The sequence below is a fragment of the Scyliorhinus canicula genome, chromosome 1 (genome assembly GCF_902713615.1).
Source record: "Scyliorhinus canicula chromosome 1, sScyCan1.1, whole genome shotgun sequence".
NCBI lineage: Eukaryota > Metazoa > Chordata > Chondrichthyes > Carcharhiniformes > Scyliorhinidae > Scyliorhinus > Scyliorhinus canicula.
The window spans coordinates 140,168,458-140,189,219 of record NC_052146.1 but is presented as its reverse complement, the minus strand read 5'-3'; the positions used below and the strand labels follow the sequence as shown (position 1 = coordinate 140,189,219).

Sequence of the window (20,762 nt, the reverse complement as noted above, 5' to 3'; positions counted from 1 at the left end):
GCCGGGACCCCCCGCCCCGCCGGGTAGGGGAGAATCCAGCCCATGGGGAGAATTGCACAAGAGCCATTTGGTTCAACCAGCTGGTTCTTTTTTCCTAAATTAATGTGAGCTACCCATCCTCTTTAATAACTGCAGGGCCTTTAATATAAATATGGCAAATAAAGCAAGATGCAGAAGGAAACAACATCAAATTATGAACTCAGATCTCTGTTACTCCATTCTCTTAGAATCCCTACAGTGCAGGAGGAGGCCACTCGGCCCATCGAGTCTCACCGATCCTCTGAAAGAGCACCCTACCTAGGCGCACTCCCCGCCCTATCCGCATAACCCCATCTAACCGGCACATCTTTGGACACAAAGGAGCAATTTATTTGTGCGGCCAATCCAACAGACCTGCAGATTTTTGGACTGTGGAAGGAAACCTGAGCACCCGGAAGAAACCCATGCAGACACGGGCAGTACATGCAAATAGTCACCCATGGTCGTAATCGAACCCAGGCCCCTGGCGTGTGAAGCAGCCGTGCCAATGACTGTGCCACCGTGCCGACCTTAATCCTCTTCTGATTTATGCTACTCCATCCAAAACTAGGAATTTAAGTTGGGAATTTGCCCATAAAGATAAAGGCCAGTTCTATTTATAACTGATGATGGAAAATGACCAAATTTCCTCATAAAAGAAAATATATCCAAACATTAAAATAGAGAACAAAAACAGAAAATACTGGACAATCTCAGCAGGTCTGACAACACCTGCGGAGAGAACGGAGCCCAAGTTTCGAGTCTGGATGACTCTTTCTCAAAGCTGTAATAGAACTAATATAGAGAATGTGGCCCTTTTGCCTTTCTAACAACTCGAATCAATATTTTTTTTTTAAATTTAGAGTACCCAATTCATTTTTTTTTTCAATTAAGGGGCAATTTAGTGTGTTCAATCCACCTACCGTGCACATCTTTGGGTTGTGGGAGTGAAACCCACGCAAACACTGGGAGAATGTGCAAACTCCACACAGACAGTGACCAGAGCCGGGATCGAACCAGGGACCTCGGCGCCGTGAGGCAACAGGGCTAACCCACTGCGCCACCGTGCTGCCCGACTCAAATCAATATTAAGCACCACCCAAATCAGATATTATAATGCAGAATAAAGTTCAACATACACTACCTTGATTCAAATTGCAGTGCTTCATTTTCATTTTCCCTACCAGTCATTTTGCTCAATAAGATTAACGATTAATACCAAGTTCTGGTTTCATTCTGTTGACTTACGCCCACTAGAATTAGGATTGAAACTCACTGCACTGTGAAACACTGAAAAGTACAAGATAAACATCCCTAAGAAGATTAAGGACAGCACGGTAGTACAGTGGTTAGCACTGTTGCCTCACAGCGCCAGGGACCTGGGTTCAATTAGGATTGAAACTCACAGCACTGTGAGACACTGAAAAGCACAAGATAACCATCCCTACTGCAAATACACTGACAGTGAGAAGCACAAACATTAGTCTCAGATTTGCAGGCTGGAGTTTATTTTACGACCCAGGTGGAAAATTCCTGCTTCTCCTGAGCCCACCAAAATAAAAACTGAACACACCTTGGACCTTTCTCTCCTCTAGCTGTCCCTTAAGGGACTGCTGGCTAGGTTGCAGAAAACCTAGTATAACTATAGGCAAAGTATGCATGGTGCCTGCTCTACCCATATGTATATAAATTTCACAATCAGGGTCCAACATTGGGCATTGTACTCCAATTTGTATATTTAAAGAGCCTGCTTCAGGCAGGCTCGCCAGAAAAATCAAAGTCATCCATTTTGTGTGTCTCACTTCTGGTCCATGTAGAATGCCACAGATTGATAATCAATATTTAAACATGCAACATACATCTATCAGCTGAATTTGTTCCCCAAAGAGATTGTCTCTTTCAGACTTCATTGCAGTGTTAATGTAAGCCTACTTGTGACAATAATAAAGATTATTATCATTATTATTATTTACACAAGCCCCATAACGTGAAAGGTGCTAATTGTGTTGTAAAAGTCTGTACCTGTGCATTCTATATTAACCCCATTCTATATCTTCTGCCAAAATGCAACACAGAATTGTTCGACCGCAGATGGAGGCCACTTGGCGCACCGTATCAGCACCGTTTCCCCAAATGAACATCATGACGTAGTGCCATTCCTCTGCCTTTTCCTGTACCCTTTCACATCGTTTCAATTCAAATAATCATCTCATGCCCAATTGAATGCCTATATGGAACCTCCTTCCACCACACTTTCAGGTTGTGCATTCCAGACCCAAACTATTCATTGTGTGAAATTTTTTTTCGCAAAGAACATTTGCTTCTTTTATAAATCACTTTAAATCTGTGCTCTCTTGTTCTTGATCTTTTTTCGAGTGGGAACAGTTTCTCCCTGTCTACTCTGTCCAGCCTCCTCATGATTTTGAACATCTCTATCAGATATCCTCTTAGTATTCTTCTTTCCAAGGAGAAAAGTCCCAACTTCTCCAATCTACCCTTATAACTGATGTTTCTCATTCATTGAACCATTCTTCTAAACCTCTACTGCACTCTCTTCAATGTGTTCACATCTTTCCTATAGTGTGGTGCCTAGGACTGTACATAATATTCCAGCTGAGGTCGGACTAGTGTCTTGTATAAATTCAGCATAACCTCCTTGCCCTTGCACTCTATGTCTCTACTAATAACAACCATAATACTGGTTGCTTTATGACCTATGCAGGTGTACACCCAGGTCCCTCTGCTACTGAACCCCTTTGACATCTACCTTGTTTTCCCAACATTTTCCTTTTAAGGGAATATATCGTAACAATTTCCATTTTTGAATGTAGCCCATTGTTCAGCTACAGCTTTTCCCACCAACCTTTCATTCCAGTCTAACCAGCCCAGTTCCCTCCTTGCCCCATTGAAGTTGGCTCTCCTCCAGTTAATTATTCTCATTCTGGGTTGCCTGTTATCCTTTTCTAACATTGTCCTAAACCTTATGGTACAATGATCGCTGTCTCCTAAATGTTCTCCCACTGAAACTTGATCGTCCCCCCATCCCCCGTCATCCACCCCACTAGTATTTTGTGCATTCTGGTATTCCTCCCTAATATTTCCTTTTGTTCCCACACGTCTACCAAGTCACTTTAAAGCCCTCTCCCAGCACAATCAAAACACCCCGCAAAGAACTCAGTCCCAGCTCTGTTCAGGTGCAACCCGTTTGTCTTGCACTGGTACCATTTACCCCTGAGCCATTTCCAGGAATCAAGAGCTCTTCCTCCTGCACCATCTTTCCAGTATCACTTTGCACGTTTCTCTGTATTAAACTCTATCTGCCATTCAGCTACCCATTCTGCTAACTTATTTATAACCTATTGCAGCCAATTGGTGGTGTCTTTTGGTAATGATATAAAGGCACAGATTGGTCAGAACACTTTGAATTCATTTATTGAGACCAGGGACATGGGACCATTCATATCGAGGCATGAAGATTGATGACACCAGAGCTTTGTGTTTGTGCACCCTCTGCCAAAAGCAAAAGTGAAAGGAAAATTGGGTCGCATGGCACACTTCCTTCTGGTGATGCCATGCAGCAATGCTTCAAAGGCACAGAGCAACTGGTATCATCCTTACCATTTGCCTTACTTCCAAGTTTGGTGTCATCAGCAAATTTTAAAATTTTCAATGTGCAACTCAATTATAATAAACAAAGGATGGAGTAGTCTGAGCACTGATCCTTACGGAACACCCCTGACTCCCACCCACTGTCGGAAAGACAAACTTTTACCCTGACTTTCTATTTATGTCCTGGAGCCATATTTTTAAAAAATAGTTACATGAGATACAGAATTTGAGTATTCCTGAATAAAAAGAAAGGGAATAATTTGTACTGCAGGAAAAGAGAGTGCTGATTGGTTGACAAGTGGACGCTGATTGGTAAAGGTGTTGCCATGCAGAATGCACTAGGGAACAGTTAACTGCCAAGCTTTTGTTTGGTTGAAGAAAATCACAATGCATGGACATGTTCTTTCTGTTTGATATTGACGTGGTCATGTGTGCAAGTAAAAATAGGTACTAGGACATGTAAATGAGCCATATCATGAGCTCCACTGATAATCTCAAATTGGTTGATAGTGTAATTCTTAGCACAATTGAGATTGATTCGGGGGAACATAATGTTCTCAGTTTTTCCAAATACTGACTGGTTACGTACAGTCAGTTGCATGGATGTAGCGAACAGCCAAAGGGTTTACAGAATCACAGAATTTACAGTGCAGAAGGAGGACATCGGCCCATCGAGTCTGCACCAGCCCTCGAAAAGAGCAGCCTACCCAAGCCCACACCTCACCTTAACCCCACATCTCCACCCTAACCCCACATCCCCACCCTATCCCTGTAACCCCAACTAACCTTTTTTGGACACTGAGGGCAATTTAGCATAGTCAATCCACACCTAACACATACATCTTTGGACTGTGGGAGGAAAAAGGAGCACCCGGAGGAAACCCACGCAGACACGGGGAGAACGTGCAGACTCCGCTCAGATAGTAACCCAGCTGGGAATCGAACATGAGGCCCTGGAGCTGTGAAGCAACTGTACTATCCTATGTGCCACCGTGCCATGTTGTGCTCTTTGATATGAACCCCCATTTATTGCAAATCATGGTTGGCATACCTGACACCATACTGGATCAGAAACCCTTAAATCACGTTACTCAGTTGTGTGACAAGCAGAACGTCTTGTTGGCTTGCCAGCAGCATCCTATTAGTGGTGAGTACCACTGTCTTGCTACTGCATAAAGCAGGTGAAACAGCTGGCTTTGTGTTGCCCCACCACCCTGGGATCTTTGATTTCAACGAATGCCCACCACTGCCCAGTTAGGTGCCTGAAAAGTGGTGATGTGGGGCTCTTGCAAGCTTTCCAACTGATGGGCAAGATTTCCATTGCCAACATTAAATCACACCCAACATATTCTCTATGGAATGAGCTTTTAGTTCCCCTATATTTTCCTCCTTTTGAATGCCTGTGTCTGAAATATCATTTACTCTAAGATCATCATTGTTCTGTTACAGTTTTTCTGTCAGTCTTTTAATATTACCCTGGCTAAATTCTTTCTCATCCCATTAATTTCCAATTTATAAATTCTAATCTATTTCATTCCATGCTCCTTTCTGTTACTAATCTAAACTTTATGATTACTCTTACCCAAACATTCTCCCACAGAGATTAGGCCCACCTCATTTCCCAGCAACAGATCCAGCAAGGACCTCCTTCCTAGTTGCACTGAGAGCACAATGGTCAACATTGAAGCAGTGACAGAGTATAAGCAACTTACCTCAACTCTTTATGACATCTCAATAACTATATCTGTATGAAAATCTACACCAAAGATTATAGCAAGAGGTTGCAGGGGTCAGAATCCTTCTCCGTTGCGTTTAATGAACTGGTGCTTGTTGGTGGTTTCCCTTTTAGGATAGAATTGAATCCCTGCATTGCAGAAGGAGGCCATTCAGCCCATTAAATCTTCACCAACCCTTTGAAAGACCACCCTACCTAGGCTCAATCCCCCATCCTATCCCTGTAATCCTGTCCAGCTTTGGGACACTTAGGGGCAATTTAGCATGGCCAATCCACCTAGCCTGCACACCTTTGGACTGTGGATGGAAACCGGAGCATCTGGAGGAAACCCATGCTGACATGGGGAGAATGTGCAACCTCCACACAGACAGTAACCCGAGATTGGAATCAGGTGCTGTGAGGCAGCAGTGCTAACCATTGTGCCACCTGTGACCTTCAGGAAGGTCATGCTCTTCAACACTTTGGGTGGGCTGAATCCTTAACTGGCAAGGCTATAAGTAGGTGATGTCAAATAAGCATCTCTTTAGAAAGCCTATTCCGATTCTCATTTCCATTGAGAACTGTTTGGAAAATTAAGGGGAGTGAGAACTGGGCAGCCAGAACTGGGCGGCCAATCAAATGTCATCTTTTTTATGCCACCACTGGCATTGAAAGTTTCCACCAATTACTAAAATAAAAGCAAAATGCTGAGGATGCTGAAAATCTGAAAAAAGAAAACCCCAGAAAATGTTGCATAAACTCAGCAGGTCTGACAGCATCTCTGAACAGAAAGAGAGTTAACGTTTTGTTCCTAAATTACCCTTCCAAATGATTCTTCACCTATGATGGATGGCTGAGTGAACAACGGCAAATCTAGAATCTATGGATCAAAGGATTCCAGATTTATTCTGCAGACTGCGAAATTAATTGAATTTGAACTGATTAGAAGTTTGGTTCTTCAGTGTTCTGCATAGCTCTTGCCATGTGAAAAAAATAATTTAGTAATGATTTTTATTGTCACCCAGAGTTATCTGTGGTGTGTGAAGGTTAGGTGAGAAGACAGTCACAATTAAGCAAATTGGCAAAAGAACCAGAAGTGGAATGAGATGAGTGTTTTATGTACAGCAGGTTGTTATGAACTGGAATGCAGTACTTGTAAGGCTAATTGAAGTAGATTAAATATTTACTTTCAAAAGGGAATTTTGAAGGGCAATTAAGGATGGACAAAAAATGGCGATCTTGCTAATAATGCTTACACCCCACTAACAAATTTTTAAAGCTTGAAATATAAGCTTGAAAATGAAATGTTTGTAGGGTAATGAGGAAAGAACATGGGAGTGGGACCAAATGGATAACTTGTTCAAAAACATGGCACTGGCACAAATGGCCTTTGTCTGTACTGCCCGATTCAATGACTGAATGATGCCAAATGTTGTGGCATCTACGCAGTCTAGGTTACTCATCAATGAGAGCTACTTGGGCAAAAAACAATTAGCTATTGGTGTCGAAAGAACCATGTCATAGAAATAATCCAGGAAGAAGAAAGGGAACTGAAGGAGATTACACGTCTCAAGTTATTGAATGAAACTTTGAGAAATAATGTACAATCTGGACATGATTACCATTACAATGTCCAGGCCATGCCAACAGTAGCAAAGCAGATTACTGAAGGAGCAGTTACTGAAGGAGATTACACATTTCAAGTTACTGAATGAAACTTTGCGAAATATATACATTCTACACATGATACCATTACGATGTCAAGGCCTTGCCAACAGTTATAAATTTCTCAAACCGGAAGAGTGGAAAACTTCTAGTTCCATCAGCACTTAGAAAAGGCTTTATCTGCTACTTGGTGCATTAATAGTACAAAAATGTTACTGTATGATGCAGAATTGATCTTCTCTTGACTATTTACATGTATTGACTCATTTAGCGTTTTAATATTTATTTATGGATATGTTTTAATTAACCTTTGCGTAGAGCTGTCTCTTTAATGCCTTCGGTAATCCACTCCATACAGATGAAGCGTGAGGTTACTGTAAAGTGATTCTGAAGAAGGTAACATTTTAATAGCATTCAAAGCTTCAACCCATGTATTTACATTCATAACAAATGAATGAGCCACGTTTCTATTCCTCCCACTACAAGGAAGAATGAGGGTTGAGCAGGCCCTGCTCTGACCATTCCAGCTTCCTGCATTGAAAGTCAGTGGCTGGAATTCTTCAGCCATTAGGATTCTCTTTACCCACTGACAGCGCACTCCTGCCTATGAGTTTCATGTCGGCGTGGGGTGGCTTCAATGGGATAGCCCAGTGACAAGTGGTGGGAATAGAGAATTTCACCAGGGAACGGCGCAGCGCTGAAAAACATACGGCTGGGGGACTGGACAATCCCGCCAATTATTTGTGTCATAAGCTTCTACCAAAGAAGCAAATTCAGGTGGTTCTGCAGCTTTGAAATAGAGGAGACTACTTTGAGGAGGCAGAAGAGTCCCAAAGTTATAAAAATTAATTTATTTTGGGCTTTGGACTGCGTAGGTTAAAGGGTTAACATCAGAAGCACCTGATACTGATGCAACTGTGATGTAATGACCCTAAATATCAGAAATCTGGAAGAAGGAGTCCAAACTCACGCAGGGTTCTCAAGATTTGGATGCACATAGAATCATAAATAAATAAAAACAGTTTCAACAAACTACAGACTTTAGCTTCATTAAGGGAAGTAGTCAAACCCTGAAGAATCCCATTGAGTCCACAAAAACATGACAAAACATTCCAGAGAATGGTGTCTCAGACCCTGGAAGGGACAGAAGCAGTAATGTGTCGGAGAGACGGCATGCTTTCACAACTCCAAAAGGGAACAGAATGATCATAAAGTGAGAAGTGTCCTGAAAGTTCTGCAGGAGGCAGGTTTGACATTGTATGAGAAATGTGAGATATAATTTTTAGGGCATATTGTGCAAGCTTCAAGAATAACAACCATCCCACAGAAAGCAATGTTGATCAGAGGGTTTCCACAATTCAGGAATATTAGAGCGACAGAGGTTTCTAGGAGTAGTCAACTAAATACACAAGTTCCTACAAAATTTGGCGGAAATCAATGAGCCATTCAAACAGCTGTTGAGACAAGGCCAGAAATGATGCTGGAATATGGACCAACAAAATGCTTTTTAGGGGGACTTCCGGAGGCGGCATGTAGGAGGAGGTTGCATGTTGAATGGCTTCTACTTAAGACTTGATTTTTTAGAATTTAATGCCCGGTCCCAGGGGCAATTTTTGGTTAAATAAGTGCAGGAAGACATAAGGAAGAAAGATGTCCAAAACCCAAAGGAAAGCTGCCGTGAAGAAGGGGGCGAATGAAGGTTCGCCGTCGAGTGGAAGGGTTGGCTCAACAGCTGGAAGGAAGGCAGAGGCTGGGTCACTGGGTGGGGCCGCACTGTTCACGGCAGAAAAGATGACCGAGGTGAAGGTTGTGGAACTTGAAAACCAGTTCGCAACGCACATGGTGGTGATGAGGAAGGAGATGATGGCAACATTGAAGGTGCTGATGGAGGAGGTGATTGCCCCGGTGAAGGCGGCAGTGTCGAGGACATTGGATGAGGTGTGGGAGTAGGGTGAGAAACTGAAGGGAGTGGAAGAGGCCTTGTCGCAACACAGTGATCATCTCACCTCGATGGGTGAGGAGCTGCAAAGGGTGGTGGAAGTCAACAAGAATCTGCAAGCCAAAGTGGAAGACCTGGAAAACAGATCTAGGTGGCAAAAAGTGAGGATTGTGGGCCTGCCCGATGGGGTGGAGGGCCCGAAGCCAACGGAGTATTTTGCCAAGATGTTGGCGGAACTGTTGGGTAAGATCCCTCTCGAACTGGATCAGGCTCATAGGGCATGGAGGCCTAAACCAAAGGCGAATGAGCCAGCAAGAGCAGTGATTATTTGTTTCAGTAGGTACTGCGTGAAGAAGAAAGTCCTGTGTTGGGCAAAGCAGAAGCGGGAGGTGCAGTGGGCTGGTATATGTAAGTACCAGGACTTTACTGTGGAGTTGGCAAGGAGGCGGGCGGCCTTCAGCTGAGTGAAGGCGGCACTGTATAACAGCAGGTTGCGGTTCGGCATAGTGTACCCAGCTAAGTTGAGGGTGACCTACAACTCCAAAGACCTTTATTTTGAGATGGTGGAAGCGGCGGAGGTGTTTGTGAAGGCAGAAGGACTGGGGCAGAAGTGAGAATTGGGGACTGAGGATTTGTCTTGGACTGAGGGTAGGGGGGTGGAGGAGTGTATGGAGCTCTATTTTTCACTGCATGTTAAATGTGCTAAATGAGCTGAAATTGCCTACTAGGACAAGGTAAGATTTGGGACATTCTTTTGCAACGATGGCTCTTTGGGGTTTGTGTGTTTACACTGGAGTTGTGTGTTGAAGGGGATTTATTTGTTTTCCTGGGACCGGGCCGGGGGGGGATTGGAGGGGAGTGAGACCTGGGCAGGGGCCTCTACACTGGCTAGCTCAAGCTGGCCAGTGAATGAGAGTGTAGTGGGGGGAGGGGCTGTGGCCATCAGAGCCCAGTAGAACATGTTTTCATGGCCCTCGGAGGTGTGGAAAGGTGGGGGAGGGGACCGATACTGGATGAGGTGTTTGCGAGAGGAAGTGGATGGGAGGATTTTGGGAGTGGGGAGGGGCTGGATGGTAACAATGGGATGGGGCTGTCCAAGCCCAGTGGGTAGGGCCTGGAGTTATGAGGATGGTGAATAGGAGTGGGGGGGAGGGGGGGGGGGGGTTGCGGTGAGAGACCCCCGATTAGCACAGCTACGTGGAATGTGAGGGGTTTGTTGGAGTGAGGTTTTTCAGGGTCATCTCAGGGGTAGTGCTCGTGAACTTGGAACCAGGGCTCCGAGAAGCGTTTCTCTGGGGTTTGGACTGGCTCGGGCAGCAGGCAGGTGCGGGGGCAGATGTTGTTAGCCATTGCCTCGCTGATTGCCCGGAGGTGGGTCCTGTTGGGGTGGAGATTAGCTTCTCCATCCCGTGACACGGCTTGCCGGGGGGGAAACCTACTTGAATTTCTTTGACTCTCGGGAAGGTGAAATCTCAGCTGAAGGTGGATGAAGGAAGGGTTTCACAATTCATGGGGGCTGTTTATTCTTCACTTCCGAGAATTGGTTGCCATTGAACATTAGGGGAGGGGGTTTTGGCGGTATTGTTGTCTTTGGTTAAGACTTGATTTTTGATTGTCTTGTCTTACGGATTGTTAATTTGTGTTTTTTTTTCACCTGGACTGTACGGGTGGATGTTTTGGTCTGTGTATTGACTGGGGGGTGCGGTTTGTGTGTGGGGGATTGTTATTGTATTTGTGTTTTTTTTCTTTTGTTGTTTATTTTCAAAATATTGAAAATGAGGAGAATAAAAGGATTATATAAAAATTCTTCTTCGGCGATCAAAAATCTTCTAATTTCTCATGAAATTTTAATGCACCACAATCCAAAACAGCCAACCATCGTAGCAGTAGACATATCATCAAGGTGCTATTTTATGCCAAGTTCAAGGCAAATGTAGACCAGTTTGTTATATCTCAAGACACCGAAAAAAGATTACTTACAATTGAGAAGGAAGCATCAGCAGCAACATGAACATACAAGAAGTTCTCAGACTATCTGATGGGGTCTCAGTTCAAAATTGAAGCCGAACATAAGCTATTGGTCACTCTTCTGATTATGTAAAAGATTGTGAAGGTACCACCTAGAACTCAGTGTTCCAGTCTAAGACTAATGACGTATGATTCAGTAACTGAGTATGTTCAAGGAAAGTACCAGACAACATCAGATCCACCATTCAGAATCCCAGCTGAAGGAACCAAAGTGGAAGATTTCATTGAGGAGGTGGAAGTGTATCCATCACTCATTACCAAACAGATACTGGCTACTGCAGAAAAGCTGTAGGAGATAAAACAAGCGCAACAGCAAGTCGATGGATATGTCAGCCATACTGTTTGGAAGGATCGCCTGGTTATACTCCTCAGGACTCACTACTTTGGCAATACTTACAGAGATTATCTGACAATCATTGATGATCTAGTTTTTAATGGCAGAATAGTAATCTCAAGAGTGCTTTGGCTTGATATTAGAACATAGAATAGTACAGCACAATACAGGCCCTTCGGTCCATGATCTTGTGCCGACCATTTATCCTAATCTAAGATCAACCTAACCTACACCTCTTCAAATTACTGCTGTCCATGTGCCTGTCCAGGAGTCGCTTAAATGTCCCTAATGACTCTGACTCCACCACCTCCGCTGGCAGTGCAATCCACATATCCACCACTCTGTGTAAAGAACCTACCTCTGACTTCTCCCCGATACCTTTCTCCCATCACCTTTAAATTATGTCTCCTTGTGACAGCCACTTCCGCCCTGGGGAAAAGTCTCTGGCTATCCACTCTTTCCATGCCTCTCACCACCTTGTACACCTCCAACAAGTTACCTCTCTTCCTTCTTTGCTCCAGTGAGAAAAGCCCCAGCTCCTTCAATCTTTCTTCACAAGACATGCCCTCCAGTCCAGGCAGCTTCCTGGTAAATCTGCTCTGCACCCTCTCCAAAGCATCAACATCCTTCCTATAATGAGGCAACCAGAACTGGACACAATATTCCAAGTGTGGTCGAACCAGGGTTTTATAAAGCTGCAGCAAAATCTCGCGGCTCTTAAACTCAATACCCCTGTTAATGAAAGCCAGCACACCATACGCCTTCTTAACAACCCTATCAAACTGGGTGGCAACTTTGAGGGATCTATGTACATGGACCCCAAGATCCCTCTGTTCTTCCACACTAGAATCCTGCCTTTTACCCTGTATTCAGCATTCAAATTCGACCTTCCAAAATGAATCACTTCACATTTATCTTGGTTGAACTCCATTTGCCACCTCTCAGCCCAGCTCTGCATCTTAGAACATAGAACATTACAGCGCAGTACAGGCCCTTCGGCCCTCGATGTTGCGCCGTCCTGTGAAACCCCTCTAAAGTCCCTCTACACTATTCCCTTATTGTCCATATGCCTATAATGACCATTTGAATGCGTTTAGTGTTGGTGAGTCCACTACTGTTGCAGACAGGGCATTCCACGCCCTTACTACTCTCTGAGTAAAGAACCTAACTCTGACATCTGTCCTATATCTATCTCCCCTCAATTTAAAGCTATGTCCCCTCGCGCTGGACATCACCATCCGAGGAAAAAGGCTCTCAATGTCCACCCTATCTAATCCTCTGATCATCATGTATGCCTCAATTAAGTCACCTCTTAACCTTCTTCTCTCTAACGAAAACAGCCTCAAGTCCTTCAGCCTTTCCTCATATGATCTTCCCTCCATACCAGGCAACATTCTTGTAAATCTCCTCTGTACCCTTTCAATGCTTCCACATCCTTCCTATAATGTGGCGACCAGAACTGCACGCAGTACTCCAAATGCGGCCGCACCAGAGTTTTGTACAACTGCAACATGACCTCATGGCTCCGAAACTCAATTCCTCTACCAATAAAAGCTAACACACCATATGCCTTCTTAACAACCCTCTCAACCTGGGTGGCAACTTTCAGGGAACTATGGACATGGACACCGAGATCTCTCTGCTCGTCCACACTACCAAGAATCTTACCATTAGCCCAGTACTCTGTCTTCCTGTTATTCCTTCCAAAATGAATCACCTCACACTTTTCTGCATTAATCTCCATTTGCCACCTGTCAGCCCAGCTCTGCAGCTTATCTATGTCCCTCTGTAACTTGTAACATCCTTCTGCACTGTCCACAACTCCACCGACTTTAGTGTCATCTGCAAATGTACTCACCCATCCTTCTACGCCCTCCTCCATGGTCATTTATAAAAATGACAAACAGCAGCGGCCCCAAAACAGATCCTTGTGGTACACCACTAGTAACTGGACACCAGTCAGAACATTTCCCATCAACCACCACCCTTTGTTTTCTATCAACTAGCCAATTTCTGATCCAAACTGCTAAATCACCCTGAATCCCATGCCTCTGTATTTTCTGCAATACCCTCCCGTGGGGAGCCTTATCAAACACTTAACTGAAATCCATATACACTACATCAACTGCTTTACCCTCATCCACCTGTTTGGTCACCTTCTCGAAGAACTCAATGAGGTTTGTGAGGCACGATCTACCCTTCACAAAACCATGTTGACTATCTCTAATCAAATTATTCCTTTCCAGATGATTGTACATCCTATCTCCAATCAAATTATCTTGTCAATGTTCTGTTGTAACCTGTAATAGATCTCAACACGATCTACAACTCCACCAACCTTTGTGCCATTTGCAAACTTACTAACCCATCCTTCCACTTCCTAATCCAAGTCACTAATATAAATCACAAAGAGCAGAGGTCCCAGAACAGATACCTGCGGGACACCACTAATCACCGACCTCCAGGTGGAATACTTTCCATCTACAACCACTCACTGTCTTCTTTCGGCCAGCCAATTCTGTAACCAGACAGCCAAATTTCCCTGTATCCTATGCCCCTGACTTTCTAAATGAGCCTACCATGGGGAACTTTATCAAATGCCTTACTGAAATCCATATACACCACACCCACTGCCTGACCTTCATCAATGTGCGTCGTCACACCCTCAAACATTTCAACAAGGCTTGTGGGGCATGATCTGCCCCTCACAAAGCCATGCTGACTATCTTCAATGTTTTTCTAAATAATCATAAATCCTAACTCTCAATCCTTTCCAGTATTTTGCTCACCACAGACGTAAGGGGCAGCAGGGTAGCATGGTGGTTAGCATAAATGCTTCACAGCTCCAGGGTCCCAGGTTCGATTCCCGGCTGGGTCACTGTCTGTGTGGAGTCTGCACGTCCTCCCCCTGTGTGCGTGGGTTTCCTCCGGGTGCTCCGGTTTCCTCCCACAGTCCAAAGATGTGCGGGTTAGGTGGATTGGCCATGCTAAATTGCCCGTAGTGTCCTAATAAAAGTAAGGTTAAGGGGGGGGGGGTTGTTGGGTTACGGGTATAGGGTGGATACGTGGGTTTGAGAGGGGTGATCATGGCTCGGCACAACATTGAGGGCCGAAGGGCCTGTTCTGTGCTGTACTGTTCTATGTTCTATGTTCTAAGGCTGGTCTGTAATTCCCAGGGATTTCCCTATTCCCTTTCTTGAACAAGGGAACAACATTTGTCTCCCTCAAATCATCCGGTACTACTCCAGTGGAGAGTGGGGTACTACTCCAGTGGAGAGTGAGGACGTAAATATGCTTAAAAAAAAAATCATCAAGAGCTTCATAAGGGATTTCTTATAGGATTGAGACGACCAGAGAAGTGGAATGAGAAACCACAGTGCCTTAATCTTTTTCTCAAGGTGGTCTCTGGGATCAGGCATGTCTGGTTGAATTACTGGGCCTGAGCTCTTTGCTGACGCTTACAAGATGATGAAGGCGTGGTGAGTCGTCAGTTGCCTTTCCTGCTGAGGGAGAGGAAAGAGAATCTAGGACCGGTTTTCCAGGAAGGCCTCTGCCACTGCCATTTCCGACCCCCCCCCCCCCCCCCCGCCTCAAATTTGAGGAGGTATAATAGAGAGAAACCAAATTAGGCTAAATTTTCTCAATTAACCTGTTGCATAATTTTACTAAACTGTTAACTCAAGTCATGATGTTATTGACGTGCCATCAAATTGCAATCATAGCTGTTGGCCGTCCATTGACCTTGGCATTTCTGCAGCTACTGATCTGCTTAACCACACCCTGAACTCTACCTTTGATTCCCAATTTTCCATAAAATCATTTCTCTCTCATCCTGTCCATTCACCCATTATAACACTTATTCCTGCTCCCTTAAGTCCAAGGATGCAGACTGTTATGGCAGACAACTGGTGGACAATTCGCCATCAGATCCGACTGGGACAGATTAAGCACGAGTGGGTCCAGCTCTTGTGTGCTGAAGCTTCTCAGTATTCCTGAATCATTCTGGAATGCAAAGGTATTTCTCTATTGCAAATGTCCACTGAAATCCCTCTCCCCTGTCTCCTCCACCCTCGGTCAACAATATTGAGACTCTTTCCCGAGTTCATTGACCAAACTTTCTCTTCGACTTCCTCTGCCCAAGCCCTGAATTTGTATCTTTCCCGAGTTTCTCTCCTTATGCCCTCTCAGAGCTCATCTTGTCCGTATGACTCACCTCCTTCTCATTGAACAACTGGCACCAAATTCCCTTCCTGGCTCCCATGTTAGCTGGCAATGTTAACAGTCTGCGTCAAACTTGCTGTCATCGCCTTGTTCCTCAACAGGACCAACTCCTGACTCATTAGGGGCAGCACGGTAGCATGGTGGTTAGCATAAATGCTTCACAGCTCCAGGGTCCCAGGTTCGATTCCCGGCTGGGTCACTGTCTGTGCGGAGTCTGCACGTCCTCCCCGTGTGTGCGTGGGTTTCCTCCGGGTGCTCCGGTTTCCTCCCACAGTCCAAAGGTGTGCGGGTTAGGTGGATTGGCCATGCTAAATTGCCCGTAGTGTCCTAAAAAGTAAGGTTAAGGGGGGGGTTGTTGGGTTACGGGTATAGGGTGGGTACGTGGGTTTGAGTAGGGTGATCATGGCTCGGCACAACATCGAGGGCCGAAGGGCCTGTTCTGTGCAGTACTATTCTATGTTCTATGTTCTATCACTCCTTGCAAATGACCATCGTATCTTCAACATTCCTTTTCTCTCAAGTCCTTGAATGTGTTGTTGTCTCCCATAATTGTGCCCATTTTTCCCAAAACTCCAATGTTTGAATCCTTCCAATGAGGTTTGTGTCTCTGCTGCAGTACCTTCAACAGCTCTTATCAAAGTTGTAAATAACATCCAGTGTGACTGAGACAAATGCAAACGATCCTTTATTCTTCTTTACCTGTCTGCAGTCCTTGGCACAGTTGATCATGTCCAACCTTCTCCAAAATCCTCAACTAGATTGGACTGCATTTACCGCGTTCCATTCCAACCATAGCCAGAGAATTGTCATCAAATGCCATTTCCTCACCATTTACTGTGGTACCCTGCAACCATCTATCCTCAGCATCCCCCATTCTCATGTATATGCCACCCTCTCAGCATCTCACTTCCCTGAGATGAGATTTTGACCACAGATCCACACCATCAGTAAAAAAGCCTATTTTTACATCTGTAATATAGCCCAGCTCTGTCCCTGCCTCAGCTCTTCAGCTGTTGCAATGGCCATCTATGTCTTTTTTAAATACCCCTGATTTGACCATTCTAAAGCACTCTTGGCTGACCTCCCACATTCTATTTCTACGACCTGTGCCTCAACTTGCACGAAATCCCATTTACCCATAGCCGCTACACTCACTAATGTGCATTGTCTTCTGGTTAAACAAGACTCGATTTTAAAACACTCATCCTTGTTTCAAATCCCTGCATGACCTGTCCCCTCTCTATCTCTAATCCCAGTCTCTTGAGTATCCCTGATTTTAATCGCTCCATCATTTGCAGCTGTACTTTCAGCTGGCAAGACACTAAGCTCAAGAATTCCCTCCTGAAATTCCTTTTCCTCCTTTAAGGCACATCTCTTTGACCAATACTTGAGTCATCTGCCCTTATATTTCCTTTGTTTTATGATGCCTTTGTGAAGCACCTTGGGATTTTTCATTACATTAAAGGAACCGTATATATAAAAGTGGTTGGAAAGCTATCTGTGGTCCTATGCTGCAAAATGTGAATGTCTGAAAGAGCGAGGTGTGCAGCCTGGGGTCCGTGCTGGGGGAGACACTGAGGTTACGATAAGTTGGAATACATCTCTCACCTTTCCGGATCCCAGAAGCGAAGCAGAATCGATCGCAGCTTTAGTAAATCTCCAGGAATTGAATTAAAAATTCATCAATGTAATTAAGCGAGGAGCAAGGCCTGAGTCGGACACATGAAATAGGAGCATAAGTAGGCCGTCCTCGTTCCGCGAAAGTAAGGAAAGAAATTGCCGTAATGTTATTCAAAACTTCTTAAATTTAGTGAAAGCCCACAAATATTTCATAGCAAATACTGAGTTTAAACCCTGAGTAAATTATAAGTAGTTACAGCTGTCATTCCCTAAACCAGTAAGCATAGCATTTCTGCTGCTTAATAACCAACTGAGCAGCAACACATGAATAAATAACCTTTAAATACATACACAATTAGAATTATTTTGGTGATATCTCTGGGGTATTGCTTGTGCAAGCAGATCTTTCTAGTATTGTCACTCTTCTTGATGTTCAACCTCAGCACCACGGGCGGACATGACTTCACTCTCCAAATGATCAGGCAAGGACTTTTGCTGACCTGCCTGTAATGAACTCCAATTGGCTTTATTGGTTGGCCAATTGGAGTATGAGCTCCCTCAATGATAGCTCATTGAGGGGGACCATATAATCACCTGTGTAGGCTTTGTGAGCCAGCCTTAAGTTGACTGGACTGCTAGCAGCACTGTTTATAGCTGCTCCTGTAATATCGTTATTGTAAATAAATATTGGTGTGGTGACGGAATTCCTGCCTCCCGTGGATTACTACACAGCCCAACACCAGCAAAAGCAGACCCGTTTTTGCAGGCAAGGGATTGTAATGTATGCAGGATGGGATTGTCATCGAGAGCCCACAACTGCCACAAAATTGGATGTCAGCTGCAGCTTTTGAAGAAACAGGGCTAAGGTTAATGTTCAGACGGACATTTAAATGTGAAGTCATGGACTGAGCTGATAAAGGTGAAAGAATAGAGTGAAGAAAATGGGGAGGAGAGGAGGGGATTAAGGTGACCAGAATGGGCCTATCTCCACCCTACCCTCAAAGTGATGCCAGAGTGGCCATTCAATACTGCCCACACATTGTATCCAAATCTTTCCTGGGTGTGGAATTCTTGGTGTGGTGGAAATAGTAGCAATGAACATGTGGGGTCTCCTTGTTGCAATCTGTGTGAATTAGTCAGAGTAACAGCTTCTTCCCCACTGTCACCAGACTCCTAAATGACCCTCTTATTGACTAACCTCATTAACACTACACCCCGTATGCTTCACCCGATGCCAATGCTTATGTAGTTACATTGTATATCTTGTGTTGCCATCTTATGTATTCTCATGTATTCGAATTTTGTTTAATTCCCTTTTCTTCCATGTACTGAATGATCTGTTGAGCTGCTTGCAGAAAAATACTTTTCACTGTACCTCGGTACACGTGACAATAAACAAATCCAATCCAATACACTGGGGTTTAGGGAAGAAAAGGTAGGCTTAGGAAGGTAAGTAACAGTAGGCCTTCCTGATTCACTTTTCCTCCATTTACAACACTATTCCACCCAATTTTGGTTGGGGTAACAGAAGAACTCAGGCTAATACTGGAGCACTCCCCCATCCCAATGTTATCTCCTGATTTCTTTAAGTGATACATGAGTGGAGAAAAATTCCATGGGCCTTGGCTGCATTCTAATGATGCACACAAGTTGGCTTTCCTTCATAGAGGAGCCTAGTCTGTGAAGAATGGTAAACTATTAGGGCGAGGTGGCACCACACTCCCACACAATCCAGTTCGCTTTAACACTTTGTAGCAAGAATGGCTGGATAATCATTGTCTGGGGCAGGAACGTTGACTTAATTCTTTCCTCACTGTCTCCTAAGGGGCCAGGTGAGGTTTTAATAAGGACAAACTGAGTAAAACAAAGACCTTTGATTTATTTACAATTATGGTATGTACACTTCCTGGTCGATCCCTACTGGATCTCTTTCTGGTCGGTGCTTTTCTGGCTGACCTTTCATACATTGCTAAATGGAGCCCCCCACCCCTCAGTGGGGGAACTCGTACTTCATGAGAACCACAGGGAAGATAATCATTCCCACCCTGTAAATTGTGGGGCGGCACAGTGCCACAGTAGATAGCACTGCTGCCACTCAGTGCCAGGGACCTGGGTTAAATTCTAGCCTTGGGTGACCCTCTGTGTGCAGTTTGCACATTCTCCCCGTGTCTGTCTGGGTTTCCACCCTGTGCTCCGGTTTCCTCCCACAGTCCAAAGATGTGTAGGTTTGGTGGGGTTGCGGGGTACGGCTGGTGGGAGTGGGCCTTTCAGAGGGCCAGTGAGGCTCGATGGGCCGAATGGCCTCCTTCCGCACTGGTTAAAAACGAACGGTCCTTGGGCGGCACAGTGGCGCAGGAGGTTGCACATTCTTCCTGTGTCTGCATGGGTCTCACCCCCACAACCCAAAGGTGTGCCGGGTAGGTGGATTGCCACTTAATTGGAAAAGAAAATGAAAAATTATTTAAAAAAATATTCAAAAATGTAAAAATGACTCGATTAGAAATATTACAGAGGTGCCTGTGCTGCCCTGGTTGAGATTAGCTACTCACCGAATTCTAAGGATCAAACTGGGACTGCCGTGGACTGCACGGATCAGTGTAACACTAAATGATACACTCATCAAAAGAGCTATTGGGGAGCAACAGGAGCATTTCTGATTGCACTGTTGTTCATTGATGCAAAAGATGTTTAGCTGCCAGCCAACACTTTACACATTATTAATGGAAGAATATGAAGAAGCGCTGGATTTTAAAGAATTGTGCAGCTACAGCAACTATTGAGATCAGGGACGCGATTCTTCCAAAAGTGAACAAAGACCCCGAGCGAGTGCGTTTAGCCACGTGTTTCCTGGCACTCGCAATGTCGGGAAACACATGGCTGTTCAACACGACTTGCGTTGAATAAGGGGCCTGAATGGGCAATGTGCGGCTGAGGCAACATATAGCCCCATTTTGTACAGTGGGGAGCTCCGCTTGCCGGAACTCTCCATTGGAGTGAGAGATTTTAAATTGCATCCCGATTTCCAAGGCCCCCACGAAACAATTCCTGACCTCCCCCCAGCCCGAACGGAATATGAGAGGATCCCTGGACCGCCCTCCCCCCAATATGCCAAGCAACCCCAGCCCACGTGTGCAAAAATGCCAGCTTGGCACCTTGGCAGTGCCAGACTTGTACCCAGGTATCACTGCCAAGGTGTCAGGTGTCACTGCAGGGTACCCAGACGGAACCAACTGTGCTTGGGCACCACCCTGCCCAAAGGACATGCAGCTGGGGGCCTCCGATCCCCTGGGCAACCCACACAAGTGCAGTTCCTTCTGCCCTCCATTTCTGGGGACCAGTGCTGAATGGCGCTCGTCCGAGGTCTCTGCGGTAAAGGGATTGAATTCCAAAGCCTCAGGTACCTCGAGACTCTGCATATTAGAGTGCAGCTTACTGCCTCGTTCTAATATGCAGATTTTCTAAAAAGTAATCCTGCCGATTGTGGGCGGGATTCACATCGCAACGTCTTGCAAGATTGCATGGGATCTCACGGGGCGTGGCGAGCCGGGTAGATCCCGGAAGCGGGGTCTCCCAGCTTTCAACGGCCACTCTGCACCACATTGAGCTTGTTTTCG

The 20,762-nt window shown here is 45.0% G+C and overlaps 1 protein-coding gene across 6 annotated transcripts in view; it reads left to right on the top strand.

The window, feature by feature from the left end:
- The window catches only part of dlgap3 (discs, large (Drosophila) homolog-associated protein 3), a 1,017,459-nt gene that overhangs the window by 119,185 nt on the left and 877,512 nt on the right, over nt 1-20,762 (top strand). The window lies entirely within an intron of this gene.